This window comes from Podarcis bocagei, assembly GCF_964188305.1.
Source record: "Podarcis bocagei genome assembly, chromosome: 17".
Taxonomy (NCBI): domain Eukaryota; kingdom Metazoa; phylum Chordata; class Lepidosauria; order Squamata; family Lacertidae; genus Podarcis; species Podarcis bocagei.
In genome coordinates this window covers 23,092,984-23,106,456 of record NC_138143.1, presented here as the reverse complement: position 1 = coordinate 23,106,456, position 13,473 = coordinate 23,092,984, and the positions used below count along the sequence as shown (strand labels likewise).

At 40.9% G+C, this 13,473-nt stretch overlaps 1 protein-coding gene across 27 annotated transcripts in view; it reads left to right on the top strand.

Annotated features, from left to right (window-relative positions):
- The window catches only part of PTPRD (protein tyrosine phosphatase receptor type D), a 1,185,728-nt gene that overhangs the window by 261,217 nt on the left and 911,038 nt on the right, over positions 1-13,473 (top strand). For all 27 annotated transcript variants that reach the window (XM_081176033.1, XM_081176022.1, XM_081176026.1 and 24 more), the window contains one exon: positions 7,577-7,642. The gene's annotated coding sequence lies outside the window, so the exon portion shown is untranslated. The remainder of the gene's footprint in view (positions 1-7,576; positions 7,643-13,473) is intronic.

Genomic DNA, 13,473 nt, shown 5'->3' with positions numbered 1-13,473 from the left:
GCCTTGGTTTCCGAATGTTTTGGAAGATGAATGGACTTCCGGAACAGATTCTGTTTGACTTCAGAGGCACTACTGTATAAGTCACCCCCCCCCCTTTTAAAAGAGGATACTTAGATGAAAACAATGGAAAGAAAGGGCAGGAGGCAGCATTGGGACTGATGGGGCAGAGTCAATGAATTCTAGTTTTGTCCCCATCTGCCTCTCTGCTGTGTTGTACAAGGGCGGTACTGAAAAGAAGGAGGAGAAAGCTGATAGAAAAGGCCACCCAAGGGACTGGTTGTATGTAGGAACGCAGGCAGGTAAATGGGGGGTTGACTGAGGTAGATGGGGCATTGCCCCATCCACCCAATGTACCAATCTCCACTGGTAGGACGATTGAGGAGTAAGGTACCGTATTTTTCGCTCTATAAGATGCACCAGATCACAAGACACACATAGTTTTTGGAGGAAGAAAACAAGAAAAAAAATATTCTGAATCTCAGAAGCCAGAACAGCAGTGAAAGCAGCAATCCCTCTTGCTGTTCTGGCTTCTGGGATAGCTGCGCAGCCTGCATTCGCTCCATAAGACGCACACACATTTCCTCTTACTTTTTAAGAGGGAAAAAGTGAGTCTTATAGAGCAAAAAATACGGTAATTTCTTCCCTATCCCACCAAAAGCAATCAAGAGAAGATTCTGTGATTCACAAGGTGCCTGGGAGCATCACTGCCATCCAATAATTATTTTAGTAGAAGCATTTTGTTTCTTAAACAAGGCAACAAAACGGCATTCTCTCTCCTCCCCCCCCCAGTTAAATAAATAAAAATAAAACCCATTTTTGTTCCTTTTCTATATTCCCTCCCCCCAAAATAGATTTGAATAACTATTTCTTCTTCTACCAGTCTTATCTAGTTTCTCAGAGGGAGTCTAATTTCCTAGTCCAATATCTGTTTTCACTTATTTGTAGTACTATAGGAAAGACTTTTCCACTGATGTATTATTTTATTGCTGAGGGTATAACTATAGTATCTGCCAAGCTGCCAGATTTGACTTTCAGAAGCCCACACAAGTTATTTGCTAATTAACACCATGTGGCCACATATGGAATGTCTCAAAATAAACTTTATTTGTGCAATAATTATTTAAGTGGATTTTATAGCATTCCTGATTGAAACATCTGTGCATCATTTTACCTTTGGAACACACCATCTTTTGTTCAGATCCGACTAACTTACGTCTTTTTGTATGTAATTGCCCTCTAATGTTCATCAAATATTAGAGGGGGTCAACTTTGCCAGTGGTAAGAAACAAAATAGTTCCCTATCCGCCCAGCCCCAAGTAAATGTTGATGCTTATTGCTCTGGTCTCAAGAAGACTTATTCAATAAAAACGACATATTGCAGCAGCCTTGTTGGAGTATTATTTCTCTATGAGAACACTGAGCTTTTATTGATATAGGCATGAAAAATATTTCATCCTGCCCTATAAAGGCTAGCATACTCATGTACCTATTATCTTGGAACATCCTCATGGTGTTACATTTCACAGTGTCTATTTTATGGGAAAGTGATGTGTGTTTATTTGCTCAATGAAAGCTTAGCATTTCTAATTACCAACATCTTATAAGCCATTTACATTTATTTTGGGGTTGTACCCCCTGTCTAGTTCCACAGTACTGTTATCAAGCTGTACAGAAACTTTATTTGACTGTACCTAAAAGTATGATGAACAAAGGGTGCAAAGAGTATAATTCCCCCAGTGTTCTGCCTCTACTCCTATTGGTTTTAAATGTACCAGAACAAAATCATTCTTACTTTCAACATGTTTTATGCACTTCTCAAGGCAAACTGCTCCTGCCGCCAGCACAAACCTGGGAGTGATATTTGTGCTTAGGTGAGGCACAGGAGGCAGGGTGCACAACAGGGCATGCATCTGCATGCTCAGGTCAGAATGGAGTGTGGCATTTAAGTCCATACCATAGGAGCCAACTAGGGGCCAAGGTCCCTTTGGCCTCCCCAATAAAATATTTCAGGGGGATGCCCTCCCCCCCCCAGTTGATAGGCATTGCCATTCAAAAGGTGGGTGTGCACTGTGTCTTGTGATTGATTATGCATAGCTTGCCTGGGCCCCCTCAATATTTTATTCAAGTTGGCCCCCCAATCATACTTTTGGCTAATTAAACCATCTATGGCCTTTTAAACTTGGGGAGGGGGATATTATTTTTGTTTGTTAATGTGGTATGTATTTTGTGCTTTTTAAATTGTAAATGTCCCTGTGATCCCTGGATGAAGGGCAGTGAAAATAATAATAATAATAATAATAATAATAATAATAATAATAATAATAATAATAATGACCTATTTTCTTAGAGCATGTTGGTAATAAAAGATTTATACATATGTTATACCACTTCCAGTCATGCAGTAAATAAAAAACAGAGCTCTTAATATAAGACAATAGGTAGCAAGCATTTTTTTTTAAGCTTTCAGAGCTTTTTTGTTATATTTGGACATTCTGGAAAAAATGTTTTGGACATGGATAAATGGCAAAAAATAGTGTAATTATTTTGTACATGTTTTTTAAGTTTAGAGAGGGAATGCTATTTTGGTTTTAATGCACGCTTTGTTCTTAATGCTTTTGTTCTTTTGCAAAGCAGATGGCAAGCAAAGAGAGCAAATGTTTAAGTAAGGAATAACTTGTTCTCTTAATGCAGGAAGTTGGACTAGATGGTTTATTGTTACTATTAAGCTAGAGCCCTTTAAGCTTCTCCATTTTCTAAAGCTTACTAAAATTAGGAATCCTAAACTGGGATGAGAGACAAGGACCATATGGAAGGCACCCATACTGTGGGTTGTATTCAACAAAGTCATCATGTTAGTGAAAATACTTCCCAACTTATGTTTCTCTCTCCCTACAAGGCCCCATCTGCACTAGAAGGTTGGGGAAGACCCCATTGTATATTCTTGTGCTAATGGGACAACTTTGTTGATTTCAGCCCTGTGTACTCTTTCATTTCCAAAAGGATGACTCTAGTGTGGGCTAGAGCTGCAGTGTGGACTCTTCCTCATATGACCCAGGACTTCTCACTTTATCCCAGAAGTGCGTCCAAGGGTAATGTAAGGAGGAGAATGACCGGTCTCCACATCAAATGGAGGACGCCCTTTGTGTGCCCGTGCGCAGCACCCCTGATCCTACGTGACTCCCAGCAGAGCACTCCTAGACCACCTCCCCAAGTCGCAAACCTTGAGGTTTCCACCATTTATACATATAAATGTATACAGGGCTGAGGAGGATATACAGAAGTAGTATACAACCACTGCCCTACCATGTTTAAGCTTTAGGTTATTAGTTCAGAGAAGATTTCTTGGATGAACCAATTGCGACTGGGGAGGCGTGGCCAGGGGAGTGGACCAAGTAATGGTTGGGTCCACTCTTCAAGCATAAAAGGGGGTGGAGCCCACATGGGAGCTCTGAGAGCTTCCCCCACCCTCCCCTCCCTTTGTTTAAGCCTTTTATTCAGGATAACGTCTTCTTTACAGGTATGCAGGTGCTGCTACTGTCTTATGATGGTTGAAGGACTGTGAAGGAATTCCCCTGCATTGGCAGGTTTTGCCTTCCCCGTAGCAAAATGTCACAACTTTGGTGGCTATAGGCCTTGGGCAGAATCCTTTAGTCTACCTTCCCTAAATGGGGGGGGGTGAAGCGGTGACACCAATCCCCGCGACGGCGATCCAAGGGTTCCCTGGGAGGATACCCAGAGCTTACAGGGTTAACACAGCTTGGGAAATGGCGTCCTGTCACTGGGGGGGGGGTGTCTTCGCATCTTTGTTATGTGAATGTTTTTTATTTTCTGTTTTGCTGCGACAGGAGAAGCGTCATGTCTTTGCTCTCTCCTGGCTGAACTGTTTGTTGCTTTTGCTGCTGTACAATAAAAGCATTGTAGAATAGGAAGCTGCTGTACGTGTGTTTTACTGCATGGCTAAGATTTCTTCCACACAGGCGCATGCCACGCAAGTTACTCTGCTGGTAGCTGGGAGGAGCAGGTTTGCACAGTGGAAGCGGAATGGACTACACTGTCCCTTTGTTTGCAGGTGAAATGGATGCTCAACAGAACATTCCCCGTTAAAGGGGATGTGTTGAGGGGAGTCACTGGTCATACGCTGAAAGATTGTCAGTACACTCCCCTGTGTTGCTGTGAAATGGGGTGCAGGCTCTCTGCTTAAACATACGTCTTCCAGAGCCAGCCCAATCCCCAGAGGTTAACCCTGATGTGCCCCAGATCCCCAGCTGGTGACTGGGAGGGATAAATGCCCAATGCCTAAGCCAAGGTCTTCCTACATCTGAAAGTTTAATAAATTTGTGGCCAATTTTTCATCCCATAACACGTTGTCATGAGTCACTATTCCACCCGGGTGTCGCCTGGGGTTGGGGGGTCTCTGCCTAGGCACGCAATATAGATGCTGAAAATGTCTGTGCCTTAGTGAGAAAAGCCATGGGCCTGAGGCAACTGAAACATTAAGGATTTGGAATTCAGTCTTTTGCTGTTGTTGAACAGTTCACAATATGGGGAACCTCATAAAGCTCACTTTCAAGGTTTGAAGATAAACAGAGAAGGAAGAATTGCAAGACCCTTGCTTGTCCTCTTTTGCTGCTTCTTTATCAAACAGCTCTGAAATTAATGAATGTGATGGTAGTGAAGTACATGGGAATGTTTATAGTCTTTAAGGTTTTACCATTCCAACTAAAGTTTATTTTGCATTTTATTTTTATTTTTAAATCCATCACTGGGCAACAAGTGTAGGGTAATATTTTGGCATTTGGATAGTGGTACTGTGCTAGCTAGGTTCTTCATTGTTATCTACTTTTTCTTATATTTTTTCTCGATTACTCTGGAAAATCCATTTTGTGGTGTGAGTGTTTTGTACTGGTATATAAAGTAATGCATCTTATTTTATCTGACATCTAAATAGTTGGATCACATTTCAGAATGAATGTTGTCTCTTGCATAATGGTGAAGGGCTAATGAAAGATTCTGAAGCTCAAATGAGATGCTTGCATATCCCTGGCATTCCATGTCTGAAGGATCCACAATTTTTTAGGTGGCAATTGAGCTATAATTCACATTGTCAACAGACTACCATTTAGATGTCTTGGATATCAGGGAGCAAGATGTGCAAATGGGCACCAGGGACACCAGTTGTCAGTAATGTATACATACTGTCAACTCACTGCTTTTGACATAAAAATTAACAATATTCTTTTTCAAAAATGTCCAAAGCTATTTGCAAAATGGATATATGTGATATGACTAGGAAGAAAGTTGGTTCAATGGCTAAATGGTTCTATACCCCTTAAGTTTATTTAAGAGAACTGCAACAGTAAAGTATATACAGGCAACTCTCAACTTACATGGGGATTATTTTATGGGGATAGCGTGTAAAGCCAAAATTGTGTATAGTCAAAATGCATTGGGTTTAATGGTAGGTGGGGTTGCCAAATTCTTTTTCTCCAGACTCCTGTCCCCTTTCAATTTTTGCCAAGCACATAAAGCTGAATGTGCACAGATTAAACATATGTAATTTGCAAGTTGCCTCTGTGTGTGGGTGTACATGCGCGCGTGCACACACACACAGACACACTGCATGTTATAGCCTCTATCAAATAATTAGGGATGCGGGTGGCACTGTGGGTTAAACCACAGAGCCTAGGACTTGCCGATCGGAAGGTCAGCGGTTCGAATCCCCACGACAGGGTGAGCTCCCGTTGTTCGCTCCCAGCTCCTGCCAACCTAGCAGTTCAAAAGCACGTCAAAGTGCAAGTTGATAAATAGATACACCTCTGGCGGGAAGGTAAATGGCATTTCCGTGTGCTGCTCTGGTTCGCCAGAAGCGGCTTAGTCATGCTGGCCACATGACCCAGAAGCTGTACGCCGGCTCCCTCGGCCAATAAAGTGAGATGAGTGCCGCAACCCCAGAGTTGCTCACGACTGGACCTAATGGTCAGGGGTCCCTTTACCTATCAAATAATAATGCCCCAGTTTCCCCGTTAATGTTTTTTTTTGGGTAAACGATTTGATCACAGAATTTAAAAGGCCCATTTACACCATTGCTTTGCTCATGGCAGCTACTCCCCACGCAGTTGATGGTTGTTCCCTGCCCATGGCAACAATAGGGTAGAAAAGTGCTCTTATTGTACTCATCACCTTTGGCATGCAAAAAGTAGGCATTCAGCTCATGGACAAGTACACAAGTGACAGAGGTGAACTTAGAACAGTGTGACCAGTGTGACCACACGGGACATCAAGTCAAAGGGGGCGCCACTGAGGAGAGGAGAGGCGGGGAGCAGGGAGCAGCTGAACTCACTTTTTTCTGACCCCTAAAGTAGCAAACCTGCTCCTTTTTTGTCCTTGCACAGGGTGCCATATTGCCCAAGTCTGCCCCTCCAAGTGAGTCTATCTGCTTGGTTCAGGAAACTACTATCACGCTATGTTAATGTGATATGGACTTTAGGTGTGTTCCTCTACGTCTCGATTTATTTGTAACATGGTCCTTAGAATAAGGCTGGGTACACATTCCTGGCTTAAAATGTAGAGAGGTCATTTCCTTCTGCTGAGTTTCAAGGAGTATTTGAATGTACACATTGCATGTGTTTCCAAGTCACCTGCTGCCCTTCTGTACCAGCGGGTGCATAAGGAGTGTGGTGGATGTCTTCAAACAGATAAAGTTTTTAAAATCAGATTGAACCTGCGTTTGGTGATGCAGTATTTATCGATAAGCTGCAAAACAAGTGTGGATTGTCAGAGTGCACTGGATGCAAAGTAAATAGGAATGTGTACACAGCTGAAGTAGCACATATCTGGCTTAATTTATACTAAAGTCTGTTCACAGCTTATACAAATGTGTGGGATGTACTGATTTTGGATAGATGTGGAAATTGTTAAGTAATGCCTCTAGAACAGGCATAGGCAAACTCGGCCCTCCAGATGTTTTGGGACTACAATTCCCATCATCCCTGACCACTAGTCCTGTTAGCTAGGGATGATGGGAGTTGTAGTCCCAAAACAGCTGGAGGGCCGAGTTTGCCTATGCCTGCTCTCGAAGCTAAGGCCATATGGTAAATGACTAGGTGCAGATTAGCTTGTGGGCTGCAAGAATATAGTCATGCTTTTACAAACCATTAAGGTGATTTACCAGGCTGATTAACACCATGCCTACGTAAGTACATAGGGCACTGGAAATAACTCCTGAGTATTTGCTAATGTAGAAATATAGGTATGGATGAGAAGCTTAATATTTTGGCATTAGAAAATACAGGTTGCAGAATTATTTTTAGTAGAGGAGTTTGGTCATAGATGTGTATGGCACTAATTATATGAATATAACTTACTTATTTTAATTGGGGGAAAGTGCTATGAATCATGTAATGTAATAAATGCATATGACCTTCATCTTCTACAAACTGCACAATTTTGTATCACAGCTTCAGCATAAACTCTACTTTGTGATGCTGTTTGATATAAAAGTTCTTCTATTCATATGCATTGTTAGGTTGTTGTAAATGTTAAAATGTTAACTGTATGTTTCTGAACTTTTTAACAGGGAAATTTTGAGGAGTCTTACATTTCTAATCCTCCAGTCATCGATCCATTTTGGCGTTGAAAATTGGTGAGTTTATGTATTTAATTATTCAAAGCACTTTCCGAATCAGTTAATTAGGTTGCTTAAGAGATTGACATTGTGATAAAATACTCCCCATCTTCCTTTTGGGAGAGTTAAGTCCCCAAAAAGTTTCTTGCATTTGGGTGACAAAGTTTGAAAAACACTGTTACATAAGATTTCCTTGTGCTTTGCTGAAATCTCACTTTTGTTCAGAGAAAGGAACTAAGTTCAATCTTAGCTCTCTAATTGGGTGGCACCTTTTCCTTTTATGAACAGTAAAGAAGACTCTTTTTAACCTGCCTGCCCCTGAGAGCAGTTAGATTGTCAGGCACTAGGGAAAGGTCCTTTTCCACGGTGGCCCTATGCCTTCTTTTTACCATCTTGGGTCTCTGAGGAACCATCATTACAGGCCTTAAGACCAACTTATTTCCTTTGCTTCCCCCCCACCCCCCAAATTTTATTTTATTGGACTACAAATGACTTTTAACTGCACTTTTTAAGGTGAAAATTCTTAATGCAGTGCTTTTGTCCTTAAAAAAATGTTTAGGGGTACTCTCATTTTCCTACGCATATTGAAATACTGCCCCTCAATGAGGCCAAACTTAGATTCACAAAATATTTAGGGCAGGGGTAGGCAACCTAAGGTCTGGGGGCCGGATGCGGCCCAATCGGCTTCTCAATCCGGCCCACGGACGGTCCGGGAATCAGCGTGTTTTTACATGAGTAGAATGTGTCCTTTTATTTAAAATGCATCTCAGGGTTATTCATGGGGCATAGGAATTCGTTCATTTCCCCCCAAAAATATAGTCCGTCCCCCCACATGGTCTGAGGGATGGTGGACCGGCCCATGGCTGAAAAAGGTTGCTGACCCCAGGTTTAGGGGGTATCTGTACCCCTGCGTCCCCCCGGGGGAAAAAAGCACTATTTAATATGAAACAAAATTATTAGCCTAAAGCTCTGACTTTGGAAGGGACCACAATGGTCAACTAGCCCAATCACCTGCAATACAGGAATCTTGCCAACTGAGCCATTTAGTATTTCTTGCTGTACTGTTTCGCTGAAAGAATATTAAAGTAGTTTTCTCTGAAGGTTCACCATGTATGAGAATAGATATTGCAAAGCTCCTGCTTATAATTATTTTAACCTTTGGAGAATCATTTAATTACTTCAGTCAATGTAGCTGGCTAGTGAAATGTTCTTTCTTACCTACCTATAATTGGAAGCTGAAAATGATAGTATTTTCTGGTCGCCTACGAAACAGCAGCATAATTTTCATTTTAATAAAAAAAGAAAACACTGCAATTCAGTGTTCCCTAGTGTCATTTCCTTATTTACCCATTAACAAAATGACATTGCCTTTTATTAGTGAAACCAAACTGTTGCAACCAAATTGTAGATGGAAGTTCATGGCACACTTCTCTTAAATCCAAGTATTTAAATAGAATGGATCAGGTTGCTTCCATATTAAAGATATCATAGGAAGATAGAGAAGAGCCTGAGGGAACAGGCCAAACCAGATTATTTTCAACTCCTTTTAGATATTGCTCAAATTTCAGGTGTTGATGGTGGGACAAGCAAGAGTGGTGCTGACTTGACTTTCACACCTTTATTATCGTCAGAATTTGGCTGACAAAACTGAGGACCTGTTAAAGCTTTGTAACACTAAGGAGCATTTTGGCTTACCTGATAACAACAACAACAACAACAATAATTTATTTGTACCCCGCCCATCTGGCTGGGTTTCCCCAGCCACTCTGGGCGGCTTCCAACAAAGTATTAGAATACAGTGGTCTGTTAAACATTAAAAGCTTCCCTAAACAACTCCCCCTCCCTTCCCACAATATTTGGGCTTTCCCCCCTAACCCTCCAGAACAAATAGGTTGGGAATAAGGATGGGGGGAAGTCCTATTCTGTTAGCTTCTGCTAGTGCAACAGGTTCGTTGCATGTGGCACATTGCTCTGAGTATGACACTGTCACTGTTTTGTTTTTTTATGAGCTTCTGATTTCCATTCTGTTGTATTCTGCAGCAAAGGTGGATAAACACTCTGGCAAACCCACCTGTCTGCTTTGTTTCTGTTGGAGGAAGAGGCAAGTTTATGACTGGCTTATTCTGTTCATCTTGCCCAAATTTGTCTGTGGCTTTCCAGGGTCTCAGGCAGAAGTCTTCCTCATCACCTTTTACGTGATCCTTTGACTATAGAAATAGAATCATGTGCCCTCCTGATTAATTTAGTTGCCCCATTTATTCCACTTCCCGTTAAGGTTCCCACTCCCTTCTCCTTGCACGCGAAGGACAGATCTGTGTCAATGGAATATTTTTTCACTTTCAGACTCAGAAGAATCTGCTACTAGAGTATCTTTTCAGTAGAGATGTTATCAGTCATTAGGAAAGTAGCATTTTTGTTGTGTTACCATCATTGTGGAGTTCCTTCTCTAGGGATACCTATCAAACCAGCAGCACTGCAATCTTTAGAAATTTATTACAAACTTTTTTTAATCAGTTGGGTTTTGAGAATTTCTGATTTTATACAATTGATACTGTATACACTGTAGTATATTGATTAGATGTATTGATTATTTTAATTATTGTTCCATGTCCATAATAAGGCAGATTCCTTTGTTCTTGATATAATCTAAAACATTTAAAATATAAGTATTAAGCATTAATTAATATAGGACAGCAGGAAGAAAGCAGTGTAGCTTTTCTTTTTTTCTAATAGAGGTATTTTTTTAAAAAAACAACAACACAAATACCAATAAACCTAATTGCAAGCAAGTAATTTTATGCTTCCTCTACTCTTATGGTATTGAATTATGTGACATGAAAAACAATTAATGGCAATGGCAAATCAATTGAGTTTCCTATTTTAAATTGTGTTAATTGGCTTCCTATCAGCAAATACAGGACATGTATCAGCACTAGATTTTTTTGTTCTATTTACATAATAAATCAAATTAATGAGTAGAGCCTCATCAATGGAACCCCTTCTTTCCCCCTTCTCTCCCTCAACACCCTCTGCCTCCTTTAGTTGGGTTGGGGGGGGTCCAAAAGAACCCCCAGAACTGTGTGTAGCAGGAGGAGAGGGGTGTTGTTCTGGCTGGGGAGCCAAAACGCTTGCCCTAGTGTGATGTTGAATTCCTGTCAATATTTTTCACTGGGTTGCATCTGATGGTGGTTTTGCAAGGCAGGGCCTCTTATTTTTGCCAGTCTCTCCTATGCATTCCCCCATGAGTGTTGGGGAACCTTTTTGAACTCTATAGGGTATGGCATAGAGGGCTGCAATTTGCATGGGAGGATAGGTGGAAATGGGGATGCCTGTACTTGTTCTAGCAAAAGTATTTTTGCTAGTGCAAAGCCACCCTTGTGTATAACACACTGCAAATAAACAATAAATTTGTAATATATCAGTGAATATATGACTAATTTAGGGATGTTTTCTTGGGCATGCTTACAGACTGTTTCTGAATGCTTTACTAAATGTAGTTGGCCTATGCAGTTTAGTCAGTATAGTCCATAAACCAGGTACAATGCAGTCTATGTAAGTAGCCTGCAGGAAATCAAAGCAAGAGGGAAATGAAGTAAGAGCAAACTTGAGCAGGGCAGGCACTATGAAATATAGGCAAGGACCACAAACACCAGCTACCACCAAACTACAGCCCATGGAGTTGTATCCAGTTGTGTCCTTCCACTGATGCTCTTTCAGCAGAGGCTTCTATGGGCCAAAAAGGGAAGGTGGTGATACTTGCAACAACAACAACAAAACCACTTTCTCCTATACTCACTCACACTAGGATATTCTTCCTCCTCCTCGGCTTCCGCAACCATTGGGACCCGCCCCTGTATTCTGGGTCTAGCAGGGCAGGGAATTAGGTAGGGGGTGCCTGCTTCCACAATGTTGCTTTTTGGGGGACCTTCTCTGTGACACATCATTCGCAGCCTTGCGTTGTCAAGAGAAACAAGACATTATAGCAAAAGGTAGGCCGGTGTCAGATACACATGCATAGATAGATGATAGATAGATACCAAAATAAAGAATTGCATTCATCACGTTAAGATGGAATATTACAACACTGTCAAATGGTCAAGGAAGAAACTAGCCCAAACTCACTGAAAACTCTCTGGCTGAGCAAGGTATGGGGAATTGAGTTAGCATGATGTGGCTCTACCACATCCCGAGCCCTCCAGCTCAGTGAACCTGAGCCCAGGATTGCTCCCTTAGTAAGAGTTCCAAAGCACATAGCAAATATCTGAACCTTTCCTGTTCAAAGCAGATGCACATTATCATTTCTGCATAAGGCGGTCACAATGAAAAGACAATCTCTGCTGACTTCGAACTGCTTCAGTCTGCATGAGACTAGTCATTATATGATCTGCCATGGCCTGAATCTGGCTTTTAGCACAGGCACCTCTGCTATAGTCTTTCCCTGCAGTTGTAAATAAAGTGTTGACATGGTTGAGACCTTGTACAATGACGAGTGTCTGCCAATTTCTCTTGGTCATTAAATATAGAATAGATTCTTCATGACCCAGCACTCCTCTGACTTTGCAACAATGGAAGCAACTTTGTTCTACTCCCAACATTTATTTGCTTAAATATTTATCTGGGGGTAATAACAATAATTATAAAAATGTTCAGCCAGCATCTGTTAGAAGACATATTTTTGTTGCTGACAAATTCAATTAAAGATATTGCTAGTAAAGCAATCAAAACAACAGGTAGCTTGGAAAAAGGTCAGTGCCAAATAATTGTTCCCCATAATAATTTCCCAAGCCATTAAGCCTCTAAAATTATTGGATTCACTTTCAAATGAAAATTAAATTATAGAATATAGTCCCCTGATCAGTTTATGGGCATTCTGGAGCATGAAGTGCAAATTCTCTTACAGGAAAAGCCTCTTGCTAATATTGTCTCTGATACCAAATAGCTGGAGCTTGATCAAAGCACAATTCAAAAGATTTGAATAATCACTTGGTTTCAACCATTGTAGCTCACTTCCTGGAAGCCTTAACATCTCAATTAACAGGTATTGCATAGTTTTGATTTACAGCCTTTGGGATTTTTTTTTTTTAAAGAAACATTTCCTTTCCATTTTATCATCTACCCTTTTGTCATTGGTTATTAGTGATTTAAATCAAGACACGAGGGAGGAAATGGGGGAAAAAGAACTTTATGATACCACGAATGCTCACATTTTTATAACTAAAATACTTTTTGATAGTATTGTCAGTACTGTAATAAAATATCACAAATCTGTAGAACCGAAAACTACAACAGTTTGAAATATAATTCGAAATCTGAACTTTTAAGACATGGTTACAATATAGAGGTGTTCCCAATTTCATATTTTACATTCTTCAATTTAATGCAGTATAGGCTTAGCTGAATGTTCCCAGCATACTTTGCAAAATATTGAATAATGGGAATTCCATTTTTCAAGTGATGCTAAAGGTGAAGGAGTTTGCTTATATGTTACAGAGATGTATCAAAACAGTGATCTAGCCTTCCATAGAACTGGGATAGGACAATTTATTCTGTTCTCTCTCTATAGTAGGGCCATTAACACGACCCTCCCCACCCCCAGGAGAGGGTCCCAGGGACTATAGGATACAATGGATCTCCCTCTTCATTCATGGAGAAGAGATTATGTCAACTCTCCTGTCTCCACCACTGTAGACATCCGTAGCTCTAACTCAACAAATGTTGGAGTTCTGCCATCAAATAAGGCATATGTTAAAGATAAAGGTGCCATAGTGATTTACAAGCCTGTCAGTCCCTTGTGCCATCCTTGGGTATTTCTTGTCGGTGAAATGGTTGCTTTCTGCTTTTAAGGGGTT